General features: G+C 45.1%; 1 protein-coding gene across 2 annotated transcripts in view; it reads left to right on the top strand.

Moving 5' to 3' along the window:
• The window catches only part of ARL13B (ARF like GTPase 13B), an 836406-nt gene that overhangs the window by 681276 nt on the left and 141438 nt on the right, over positions 1-13692 (top strand). The window lies entirely within an intron of this gene.

Here is a 13692-nt window from a genome sequence, read left to right as displayed (position 1 = left end):
AACACCCTCTACCTCTATCCCTGAGGCACCTACGCCCTCGCAAGCACCCCTGCCACCTATCGGAGAAAGAAACCCTTGCTCTTGTCCTCTCCTATAACCCTCCCCTCGCCTCACCAAATCCCCCAGACCTCACTGAAAAAGAAATCCTCGCCATCCTACAGGACCACAATGCAGCCCCAGTCACCCCTTGTCTCTGGTGTGAATGAAGAACATCCAGGCGCGCAACACCCATTGGGCTCACCGGGCTTCAGTGCCACCCCCCCCCCCGGTCGTCTTCTTCAGCCCGGGCTAATTTCACACGCCACGCACTGAAATGACTGCGCATCGGAGCTGAGAATGTCATTTTTATGATGCTTATTCTGAGAGGCCCAGCAAGCCCGAGCCAGCCAGCCTCTGAACAGTTTCAGTGAACCACCTGCCCCCACCTCTTGTTTTCCTTTACTGGCGCCGAGGTGATATCCTTGCCTGAAGGCAGGGATTTCACCTAAGCACTTGATGTGTTCAGCATGGGGTGGGAGTGGGAAGATGCACACAGCAGGGGGGAAGGGACGGCCAGTGCAGGTGACGCTTTTCCTTTGTAAAGGAATTTCTGCTGGCGTCATAGCCCAGGGTGTGCTTTCTGTGCACTTGTATGGATGTGTATTCCATACAAACCCTGGGCTATGACACCAGCAGGAATTAATTTACAAAGGAAAAGCTTCACCTGCACTGGACATCCCTTTCCCCCTGCTGTCTGTGCACTTGTAGGGAATTCACATCCAGGGCACTGCTCACCAGATAAATGGTGAACAGGGCCATTTCTCTATTTGCATCCAAGGGCACCAACGACGCAGAAGCAGAGGAGGCCCTGGCAAGGAAAAACCAGGAAACATTTGACCCACACCTGTCCATACTGTGAGATTTTCGGGAGGGTCTAGATGCCAGGACGCAGTGCTGCTGATCAGCCCAACTCAACTGAATAGTATCAGAAGAGCAGGCAGCCGTTTTTTATGTAAGTTTCACTAACTTTAATGCATTCTTCGGCACAGCATTACCTACTGCCTGCATATCTAGGTTACTCTAAGTGAATGTTGTTTTTGATTTGCATGGAAACGTCAAAGAGGAGAGTTCCCTCCGAATATGCAAATGTAGTGTAAGTTTGTAGTGTTCATTTTTTGGGGTGCTAGTGGGTAACTTTAGGGTTCAGGGTGGGTGTGGGTTTTAGGGTGCCAGGGAGTAATTTTAGGGTTCAGGGTGGGTTACGGATTGGGGTGCCAGAGGGTAATTTTAGGGTTCTGAGTGGGTATGGGTTTTAGTTTGCCAGGGGTTAATTTTAGGGTTCAGGGTAGTAATGGGTTTTGGTGTGCCAGGGGGTAATTTTTAGGGTTCAGGACGGGTATGGGTTTTGGGGGCCAGGAGGGTAATTTAGGGGTTCAGGGTGGGTGTGGGTTTTGGGGTGCCAGGGGTAATTTTACGTTTCAGGGTGGGTATGGGTTTTGGGGAACCAGGGGTAATTTTAGGGTTCAGAGTGGGTATGGGTTTTGGGGTGCCAGGGGGTAATTTTAGGGTTCAGCGTGGGTATGGGTGTTGGTGTGCCAGGGGTAATTTTAGGGTGGTTAAGGGTTTTGGGGTGCTATGGAGTTAATTGTAGGGTTCAGAGTGGGTATGGCTTTTAGGATGTGAGGGGGGAATTTTAGGGTTCAGGGTGGGTGTGGGTTTTCGGATGTCAGGGGGGCAATTTTAGGGTTCAGGATGGGTAGGGGTTTTGGGGTGCCAAAGGGTAATTTTAGGGTTTAGGGTGGTAATGGGTTTTGGGGTGCCATGGGGTTCATTTTAGGGTTCAGTGCGGGTATGGGTATTAGGTTGTGAGGAGGGGACATTTTAGGTTTCAGGGTGGGTGTGGGTTTTCGGGTGTCAGGGGAGCAATTTTAGGGTTCAGGGTGGGTATGGGTTTTGGGGTGCCTGGGGAAAATTTAATGTTCAGCATGGGTATGGGTTTTGGGGTGCCAGGGGTAATTTTAAGGTTCAGGGTGGGTATGGGTTTTGGGGGGGCAGGGTGTAGTTTTAAGGATCAGCGTGGGTATGAGTTTTGGGGCTCCAGGGTTTGATTTTAGGGTTCAGAGTGGTAATGGGTTTTGGGGTGCCAGGGGGTAAGTTTCGGGTTCAGGGTGGGTATGGGTTGTGGGGTGCTAGGGGGGTAATTTTGGGGTTCAGGGTGGTAATGGATTTGAGGGGGCAAGGGTGTAATTTTAGGGATCAGCACGGGTATGGGGTTTGGGGTTCTAGGGGGATGATTTCAGGGTGGTTTTGGGGTGTGAGGGGGGAATTTTAGGGTTGCATGTTTTCTCCGCTGACCTGAGCATTAATCGATCCTGATTATCTGCCATTTTAGCCCCGCCCCACTGATTAACATTAGCCACGCCCCTTCATTTGCCATGTTACCCCCCCCCCCCCCCCCCAAATTAAGACCTAGTTGCGCCCCTGAGAACATCCCATCGGCACGATCGCTATCAACCCTTGCAGGCCTGCTACCCTCTGCAACAGAAGTGTGACTAGAAGCAATCTAACGCCTGTACTCCTGTCTACCCCGACACCCCCCCAAACTGCCCTCCCCCCGACCGCTCTCTGACTGGTCACTTAATCAACTGCCGATCGGCAGTAAAGCACGCCTCTGATGTTGCTGCTCTCATGAACAGTAAGTTTGTTTTAGCAATCCTAACTGAATCATGGCTAAATGATTCCTCATCCCCATGCCTGGACCTCTTAGTCCCTCCCAACTACAACATTGCGAGGCTGGACAGACAACATAGCAAGAAAGGAGGGGGCATCGCCTGCATCTATCGCTCGAACCTGTTTTAGAAAGAATTGGGGGCCCCTGCCTAAAAGGATAAATCCTGGCAAGGAAGAAACCGTTTTTTTTTTTAAAAAAAAGGGATAGATTAGCACCAGGTTTTGTGCATACTTTTACATATCCTATAGACACCTATTTATGTTTAATGCAATTCAACTGACACTTTTGTTTCTGATTAAGTTTTATTTTATTAAATACTTTTTTCTTTTTTTCTTTTTTCTTATATCTAATATATCATTTTTTCTCTCTGTGCAAAATATCAAATCTTAGTTACATTTACAAAATCCAAAATTCATTAGATACAATACTTTTGTTCATAATTATATACAGAAAAATTTCCTTCAAAGTGTTTCGGCAAAGCCTTCCTCAGGAATTCTGTATATATTCTGTATCAATGATAACTGTATTTTAATAATGTAGAGGCCGACTCCAGAATCGGGTGGAGCGTCTACAAATACGACGCAATGGATGACTAATCCTCTTTTGCCAGGGTACACAATAATATTGACACCATATTGGGATCTATGATATAAAAGTACGAATGTGTCCACACTAAGTTAATACTGCCGTGCAGCAACTGGACTCTTAGTTTTCCTGACGGCGTTAGTTCCTTGTTCGAGCTGTTAATCACTCAGATATTGGCCAGTAGTCCAAGATTGTTTCAGGTTCAAAGCGTGTGACTTTATAGTTGTAAACTTCACTTGAAATTTGATGATAGAGTGTCCCGGGACATGGCTGTGTGTCGGCGTCTCGCTCAAACCTTCTTGTCACGGAAATTCTGGCGGATACCATTGACTCCTGCGAATACCTTGCCCTCTCAGTTTGCAGTAACTCCACCCAAATATGCAACCTCCACATTTTTTACCACCCCCCAGGCATGAAAGACTCCTTCACTGACCTCCTCCTGGAAATCCTCACAGCAAAGAGTTCCTCCAGTGCTAAAAACATCTTCCTCAGCGACTTCAACTTACACTGGAACGACCTCAAGGATCCTCATGTCAACGCCATTAAAGACCTCCTGACCAATCAAGCCCTGACACAATCTTGTTTACTCCCAACCCATTCAAAAGGAGCCACTCTTGAATGGATCATAGCTAAGGAAACAACCGTCAAGCTTATCTTAATTGACCCCTGTGACTGGTCCGACCACCACGCCATTGCCTTCCTTCTTCCTGGCTCCCCCAAGACAAGTGCCCCACAGCCGGTGCTTCCTAAACGATGGGTCAGAGACACTAAGAACCGTGACCACAAGGAACTCGAGACTAGGTGCAAATCTGACCTTCCTCCTCCCCCCGCATATCACAACGGACAGTGACCTCAACGGTCACTATTCTGCTACTATGTCCAACATTCTGGATGACCTGGGCCCACTAAAACTAAAAAGAACTCAAATTAAAGATAGAAACCCCGGGTTCACTGGATCCCTCAACATTGAGAGGAGATCCCTCCGACAAGCCGAAAGAATCTGTAGACAGCACCCCTCTGCCGCTCACTTAAAACTTCTCCGACAGGCCAGAAATACATACAACAAGAACATCCTCAACTCAAAAAAGGAATTCTTTAGAGCGGAACTGGGGAACGCTCATAACAGGCCCAGCAAACTCTTCGAACTGGTCAAACACCAATCCAACAAATTGGCCAAAAAACGTCAAAAGAAAACCCCAAGTCTCTAATTTCATCCGAGGAATTCTCGTTTTTTGCGGACAAAATTAAAACCTTAGGTAACGAACTTAGTTCCGCCCCATTCTCTCTACCCCCCTGACCTGCCTCCTCCACCCACGCCGCCCCAACAGACTTCACCCAAGAACCAAGCACACTGGACCAACTTCACATTCTACGACAAAGACTCAGTCTCCAAAATCCTATCTACCTTAAAGCCGAACAACCGCTTCAATGACCCGCTCCCCCCTAAATGCCTAGCTACTGTTGCCCAATTCATTATCCCTAGCTGGACTACGATAATTAATGCCTCCCTCCGGCAGGGATTAATTCCTGACTCCCTGAATATGGGCCAAGTCCTCCCCATTCTGAAAAGGCCATCTCTGGATCCAGCCTCATCTGACAATTTCAGACCTATTTCCAATATCCCTCTCGTAGCCAAAGTGCTGGAGAAATGTGTGCAACTGCAGCTTAGTCGTCACATCAACAACTTCCACCTTCTTGATGACTTCCAATCTGGATTTCGGTCAGGACACAGCACTGAAACCACCATGCTCCACATCATCGATGATGCCCTCCAAGCCCTTGACCAAGACAACCTGTCTCCTAATCCTCCTAGACCTATCCTCTGCCTTCGACACGGTCAACCATGGGAAACTTCTCGAACGTCTAAAACTTAGGATGGGACTAGATGGTACCGTCCTTGAATGGTTTAGTTCCTTCCTCCAAAACCGATCTCAAAGATTCCTAAACAATGGCATCCTGTCCGCTCCTTCTTCGGTCACAGTAGGAGTTCCTCAAGGCTCAAAGCTATCCCCAACCCTCTTCAACCTTTAACTGGAACCACTTGCCGAAGTCCTCCGCACCGCAAATATCTCCTACCATATGTACGCTGATGACACTCAGATCTACATCAAAATTTCATCTCTCTGGGAGGTTCTCTCCCTGAATGAGGCCCTGAAGCAGACCGTCCAATGACTCGCATCCAATCAACTCAAACTCAACGCAAAGAAAACGGAATTTCTTCTCATTTCTCCTCCTAAAACCGAATCGAAACACAGACTTGGATTAAGGCCATCACAGCCTTAAACTGTTCACCGACCATTGTGAACTCGGCCAAATCGCTGGGAATAAACTTGGACTGCAACTTGAACATGCGAGACCACATCAGCTCGATGGCCAAATCTGCCAGATTCCACCTGAGCTATCTATGGAAACTGAAACCCTTCCTGGACGCTCCCGACCTAAAAATGGCAGTCCAAGCACTAGTCATTTCTAGACTGGAATATGGCTGCTCCACCCTCTCTGGCTTACCCAAGATCTCTCTAGCACCATTAAAAGCCTGCCTCAATGCGGCCGCCAGACTACTCACCGGCACAAGGAAATTTGATCACATTTCTCCACACCTGAAAATGCTGAACTGGCTTCCTCTTGAGGCCACAATACAGCTTAGGCTGGCATGCACCAAGCACAAGGCCTTCTACTTGAACTCCCCTCATACCTGCCACAGAAAGTTGTGGTATCGGGAGGAATTGGAAATTCACGGTCCGCCAGAGACCTCCTACTCCAGCCTGCATGCTTTCGGAAAAAGAAAACGTATAATCGGGCGTTCACGGGGGCTGCGCCAAGAATATGGAACTCCCTCCCACCCGCCATCAGAAGAATCCCCTCTGTTGCACGTTTCAAAAAGGAGGCCAAATCCTTCCTCATGAGTAAATTCCTCATCTAAACTCTGTCCCATAACCCCAACAGAGATATTGCCTCCTCCGTCTACCTTTCGCCCCACCGTGAAACCCGGGGCCTACCTTCAGCAACTACAATGTTAACCATACTTTGTATCCTTCCTCCCTCCCGTTGACCTCTGCTATTGTAATGCTAACTGTACCTTGTGTTCCTCGCATCCCCTTGTACTCCTGTGATTCCCTACCTATTGTACACTCCTTGACTATGTAAAGCGCTCCGATACCCTAACGGGTCAAGTTTGCGCTCTATAAAACACAAAAATAAATAAATTTGGTCTCAAAACATAACCGTTTGTCCTAATTTCAAGATGAGTTGGCGTTGTGGCTAGCAAATGAAAACCAAATCCTGGTTAGAGTTCTCTGTTTCAAATGGGAAATAATAAATGGACCTTCACCCACTTACCTGATGGGTTTAATTTCCTTTAGCCTTTCCTGTAAGGTGTCTTGGGTGGTGGTCTCAAGCTGTAACTCAAAGGATTTTAGGTATGTCTTTGAAATTAAGATGTGTGTTTGCCTTTAGAATGCCCTTCCAGAATATCTGGGAGAACTTTTGCTATTTCGTATGTGTAAACAGCTTCGTAAATCATTTTTTATGGTGCATGATGCTTTATTTTCTGGGTTGCTGAATTAGAGGCTATTAACGCTGCCCGCAGTCTTATGCACTGTATCTTGGGGTTGCGGCGGGGGGGGGGGCGGGGGAATGGGGGGCTTATCCTTATTTTCAAATGCCCCCGGGACCTGGCCCACCTGGGGGCCTAAATTAAATGAAGCGTGGGAGCCCATGCTTCGTTTTTTTTTCTTCATTTTCGGCGGGAGTGACTCATCCAACGCACCTTCCACCTAATTAATTTTTTTTTTAAATTCCAGAGGCCTAGGGGGGTCAGGGTGTTTCTACTCTGCCCCCTTTTCTTTTCTTTTCTTGTGACAAGATGGCTGCCTACACTTCCTGGTTTGAAGTGTTGGCAGCCAATCAGATCTAAGGCACGAGATCGGGAGGGGTCACGTATCCACCACGACCTCAGTTGTGAATCTGAGAAATCTTTAAATTTCTCAGCAACTACTGAACGGATTCACACCATTTAACAAAAAGGGAGCTTTCTGGACCAACAGCTACCTTTCTGCCAAATTTGGTGTAATACCATTCAGCAGTTCGAGCTGTAGCCATGTCTAAAGTTTCCTACGGAAATTAACGTAGAGAAAAATCGTTTTGGGACACCCCCTATTTCTTGGCCCCCATTTGACGGACCACCCTGAAATTTTAGAGACAGCAGTGACTGGCAAATTCGTTTTGAAAATTTTGCAAGGATTCATCACGCGACACCCAAATTATTCCAAATGAAAAAACGCTCTTCCTATGTAAACTACACCCTAACTATAACTACCTACTGGCGTTATATGTATATATATATATATAACATCGACAGTCCAAGGACAATGCTGCCCACTCAGGCTTATTAGAATCAATAAATAATTTATTCAATATCTTGCTCCTAATGCAATACAAAACGGACAAACGCGTTTCGGCCTCCTGGTCTTTGTCAATGACAAAGGCCAGGGGGCTGAAACGCGTTTGTCCGTTTTGTATTGCTTAGGGAGCACTATATTGAATACATGATTTATTGATTCTAATAAGCCTGGGTGCGCAGCATTGTCCTTGGACAGTCGGTGTTGTAATTATCGCGAGCCTGCCCTAGGGAGCTGCGGCACCCGCTGTGTCGAGAGCGGCAAATCCAGCGGAAAACGTCTTGGGAACACACACACACATCCCCCCCAATCAGACTTCACAGGCTGCCGCTCCCCCGCCCGCCCCCCCCCCCCCCATCAGACTTGAAAGGAATGCACTCCCCGCTATCTTGTTCTTTTAGCCCTACACTCGCCATGCATTAGCTAAAGCTCACCAGAGGGCCTTTTGCTCCTCACTAAAAGCTCCTCTCCACGCGTCTCTTTCTCGCTCTCGCACCCACGCTCTTTCTGTTACTCCTTGCTCTCTTTATCTCCATTCCTCCCCTGTAGTTCTCTCATTCTCGCGCTCTCCTTCACTCACCCGTAACATCCCTCTCGCTAACCTACTTTCCCTTTCAATGCTGAATATTGAAAAATATAAGCAGTCGCCAGGTGTATTTAACTCAATTTTTTTTCCCTTTTTACGTGCGCACCACTTGTGTGTTCTTTTTTTTCTCCTACTACCCCTCTCTCTACGTCTCTTTCTCGCATTCGCACCCACGCTCTTTCTGTTACTCCTTGCTCTCCCTCCAAGTGCACCCTCCAACTCCAACTCCACCCTCCAACTCCACCCTCCAACTCCACCCTCCAACTCCACCCTCCAACTCCATCTCCACCCTCCATCTCCACCCTCCAACTCCACCCTCCATCACTCAGGGACACCACCACATCACTCAGGGACACCACCACATCACTCAGGGACACCACCACATCACTCAGGGACACCACCACATTACTCTGGGACACCACCACATTACTCTGGGACACCGCCACATCACTCGGGGACACCGCCACATCACTCGGGAACACCGCAACATCACTCGGGGACACCACCACATCACTCGGGGACACCACCACATCACTCGGGGACACCATCACATCACTCGAGACACCACCACATCACTCGGGGACACCACCACATCACTCGGGGACACCACCACATCACTCGGGGACACCACCACATCACTCATTTTGTTGGGCACGGGGAGATTAATAATCGATTTGCCCAGAATCACAGAATGCTGAGCGTCTCTGCTGATACTCGATCCCCGGTTCCGAAGCTCCGAGGTCGACCGCCCAAGCCATTTGGCCACATTCTCTCCCCCAAGATTCCAAACAATATATCAGAAATAGGATATAGGAATCTAGTGAAAAAGTTGCCGTCACGACCAGACATAGTGGTGAGACAGGCGGACAAGGGCGAACGTCCTTTGGCCGCTAGCCATGTACCAGGAGGAGTCACTGGCACAACTTAGTAACAGGCAGTGTTACCTAAGAATAGACAAAGATGTTATTCAGGTTACTACCACTAAATTCCCCTCAGAGTTGGCGTACTGTAAATCTGTAGGACTCCTCTCCCGGGCAGAATTACATTTCTTGAAACTAGACTCACCAGTAACACCCAGTCTTATATCTCAAAGTCCATAAGAATGTGAATATCCCACCGGGCCGTCCCATCATATCAGCAATTGGCAGTTTATTTGAGAGCACCTCAAATCATTTAGTTTATTTCTTACAGGACCCTGTCAAAAATTTCTCATCATATTCCAGAGATACAGGTGATTTTCTCAAAAAGATCTATGATATCAAATAGGAGGAAGGCTTTATTAAGATGACATTGAATGTCACCTCCCTCTACACCAACATTTCACATACAGATGGTATCAGGGCGGTGCAGTGTTTTTTGAGTTCTAGACCAATGACCCTGTACAGGCACACAGAAATGTTAATGTGCATGCTAAGCTGGTGTTTGCACAACAATATTTTTCCTTTCGGCAAGGACCTATATCAGCAGGTCAGGGGGACAGCGATGGGAACCTGCTTCACCCCCAGCTTTGCTAATTTGCATATTTATTTGTCATATGACGAGGGAGCAAACTGTGAGTGGAGGAATTCATCAGGAGGATACATGTAAATGAATTCAGATCGCATTTAAGTGAGAGGGAGGTACAGTTCTTAGACCTCAGTCTATATAGGTGACGGAAAGGTACACACCAAAACATTCCAAAAGAGTACTGTGGGCAATACGATAGTTCATGCTCGCAGTTTTTATCCAACGAAACTAAAAAACAGTATCCCCAACGCAGAGAATTTGTGTATGAGGAGAAACTGCAGTTGCCCAGACCAGCTGTCTAAAGCGCAGAGCGAGTTAAATGAGAGATTTGAACAGCGAGGCTATAGTAAGGTTATTCTTAAAACAGCCAGAGACCAGGCAAATCAAAAGTCCAGGAAACAGCTAATATTTACGAACAGACACAGGACTAATATCCCTCCTGATAAGCGTGATCAAAAATTCCGCTTCATCACAGGGTACAATATAAAACATTAGAAAATCAGAGCCATATTGCAAAAACATTGGCATATCGTACGAAGTGACACCATTCTGGGGCCAAAGATAGACAGTAGGCCCCTCATTACTTTCCGCAAAGCTAAATCCTTGTGACAGGCTCTTGTAGTTAGCAGTCCAGAGACACCACAGCAAGAAACATGGTTAAGTGAGAGTAAGGGTTTCTGACTATGCCACAAATGCAAGACGTGCAAGTTTGAAGTGCCCCTGCCCTTCACAGACAAAAAAATTGAAAATTATGAAACCATTGGATTGCAAGGGTCACTTTGTTGTGTATGCCCTAAGATGTAGTTGTTTCAAAATGTATATAGGTATCACCCTTTTACCTGTCCATCAGCGCATTTTACAGCACATTAGAGCCATCAAAAATAGGGATCAGACGTATCCGGCGGCTAAGCATTTCAAACAAGTACATGAAAACACGCCACAGGACTTGGTATACTTTGCATTAGATCAGGTACCACAGAGACGTAGGGGAGGGAAGAGAGAGAAATGTCTGAGACAGTTGGAATCACAATACATTTTACTTTTTAATTCCAGGATTTCTAATGGCCTCAGCACTGAGGAAGATCTACATGTCCATCTATGATTCTGCAGTAAAGTATATTGCAATAGGCCAGAATAAGACATATTGAACTGGTTTTATGCTTTCAGATAATGTTCTGTATTTAAAGGTCATTTACTTTTAGCACACTCCTACAAGTAATGTTTTACCTATTTTTATAGTTTCACTTATTTGCACTAAACGTTAGAATTAAGGAGACCTGGCCCCATTTGTTGTAAAATTCAAGACAGTGAATGGGCACTTGCCCCAAATTGTTGTTACCATCAAGGTAAGAACAATGCACCAAGTGTAATAAAGCAGGTTGCACTTAGGTGTGTTTTGTACGAAGAACTAGACTCAGTAGTAGTATTAACATTGATAGAGAAAAATTCCACGAGGATTTTATGAATAGAATGAAATCGTTCAGGCATTGATTAATTTATAATGAATTTCACTGTCTGTATTTATTATGTGGTATTTCTTGTAAAAAACAGCACTTTAGAAATTACATTTTATTGGATTGGCACAGGGCGCGTCTCTCAGGATTGAGAATGCACATGTCACTTGATATTAGAATATTGAGCACTGTCACTTTAAGGTGTTGAAACTTTATCAAGGTATAAAAATGAACAAAAATGGCAGCATTATTGGGTTTGACAAAGACCTCCTATGTGGTTGAAACGAGTTACCTGGTTGTTTGTAGGCACCAATAAACTCTTATTCAAGGTAGCCCGAGCGTGTTAGAGCCTATTTGCATGCTGGAGCAGGCACGTTAAATATACATATGTGTATATATATATATATTTTAATATATATATATATGTGTGTGTGTGTGTGTGTGTGTATATGTATATATATGTATGTGTATATATATATATATATGTGTGTGTGTATATATATATATATATATATATATATGTGTGTGTTGCTGAGCGTTAGTCCACAAATACAATAGACTTATCCGTAGAATTTTCTTCTTTATTCTGTTTTTCACGACAAATCCAAATAGCATAGTAATACAGCCACAGCCAACATGTGTTTCGCGCCAAACAGCGCTTCTTGTTTATATATAGTAGCTTTATCTCTGTCTTTTTCTTAATCCCTTTCCCACACAGTAGTGTTAACCTGCTCCACTCAAATCTTCAGCCGTTGCGTACGTTATTTAGAAGTATCACCCATGTCCTCATTCCATGATGTCTTTATTTTGGAAAATTATATAGTTTGAGTTCTTTTAAGATTGCCCTTGATACGAGTCACGCTGTGATTCCTAGCACGTCCGTCCGTCAGTTCGGTTTGAAGGTTGTGTGTGTGTGTATGTATGTATATATTATGAAGAAATAGGTACTTTTCTAATTATTCCCTCATTAAATGTATTTGTGGCAAGGAAAGAATTAAAAAATCTCTACAGCTGTTTGTATTTATTTTGCATAACATATGCCAGAAAATAATTTAGTTTCTAGGTGTGAAGGAGGGAAAAATAGGGAAAGGGGAGGGAGAGGAATTTGACAATTTGGGAAGAAGGGAGTATGCAAGAGGGAGTGTTATACACTTTTCAGAAGATCCTTAGGTATCAGGAAAGAGTCTGTTCATCAGAAGCCTTTTCAGGTTAGCTTTTAAAGCTGTTGGATTCTGTGTATTTTTGCACCCTGGAGGCAGTTTGTTCCCTAATTTCCCACTGGTTGTGGTGAGTTTTCACCATCTAGTCTTTTTTTCTACATGTAGTTATGAAGATCTTAGCGCCTTTGGGGGAGCACAGGTTTCTTTCCGAATTGATCTGTATGAATAAAACTGTGTGTTTTTGGGGACTCTGATGTTTTGCTTAGCAGGGGCCATATGTAGGTAATCTCAATTTACCTATTCTTAAATACCGAATTTTACGGATTCAGTATTTACGAATAGGCAAATGGGATGTAGATCATTTTTCAGTAAATTTTACCGAATCGGTAGGATTCGGTAATTAAGAATCGGTATTTACCGATTCGGTAATTCCCATTCATTCCTATGGGCCTGGAGGCCCAAAGGAATGAATGGGAAGCCATTCCGTATTACCGATTCGGCAAATACCAAATCGGTGATAGGGGGAACATTTTCAAGGGTGTCACATTGACACCTGTTGCACCCCTGAATAGTGCATGGGTGCACATGTGACACACATACAGGCCCTAAGGGCATGTATGTCTGCCACATCGCAATGTTGTAAAAGCAAAATAATTGCTTTTTCAAAGGTTTTCGATATTTACCACTAACTTGTAGTTGGTGGTAAATAAAGAAACCTTAACTCAGGAATGCACTAACTTGAGTGCTCCCTACATTACGGATTCGGTAATTTACCGAATCGGTATGTTAGGAATTCGGTAATTTACCGATTCCTTAAATTTCATGGCGCCTACATCTCAAAAGCCAAATACCGGTCGGTAACGGCCGAAATTCGGTAATTTCGACCGTTACCGACTGGTATTGGGCGACCTACATCTGGCCCAAGATGTTTATATGTAAATTGCTGTTTGCTCAGCTTGGTTTGGTTGTTAGGCATAAATGTGCCTATTTTTTCTGGCCAAAGATTATTCTGATGACTTTATTTTGGGCCATTTGTAGTTTTGTTGTGTGTTTTCAATTTGGTGTTGAGGAAAATTCGACGAGGAATAGAATAGTCTTAATTCGACTATGTTTGAATGAGGAGGATCTGTAGATGCATGCTGTTCATGGAGCAGATTTTGGAGATGTTTCAGAGGTGTGGTGCTTGTAGAGTGAAGGAGAGATCTGAGTTAAAGATAATACCCAAAATGCATTCAATTTTGACAAGAGCAGCAGGGTGTTCAAGACCTATTCTCCATTCAAAAGGGAACAC

Source organism: Lissotriton vulgaris, chromosome 8 (assembly GCF_964263255.1).
Source record: "Lissotriton vulgaris chromosome 8, aLisVul1.2, whole genome shotgun sequence".
NCBI lineage: Eukaryota > Metazoa > Chordata > Amphibia > Caudata > Salamandridae > Lissotriton > Lissotriton vulgaris.
The sequence above is the reverse complement of the archived record's forward strand: the minus strand, read 5'-3'. Positions and strand labels throughout refer to the sequence as shown.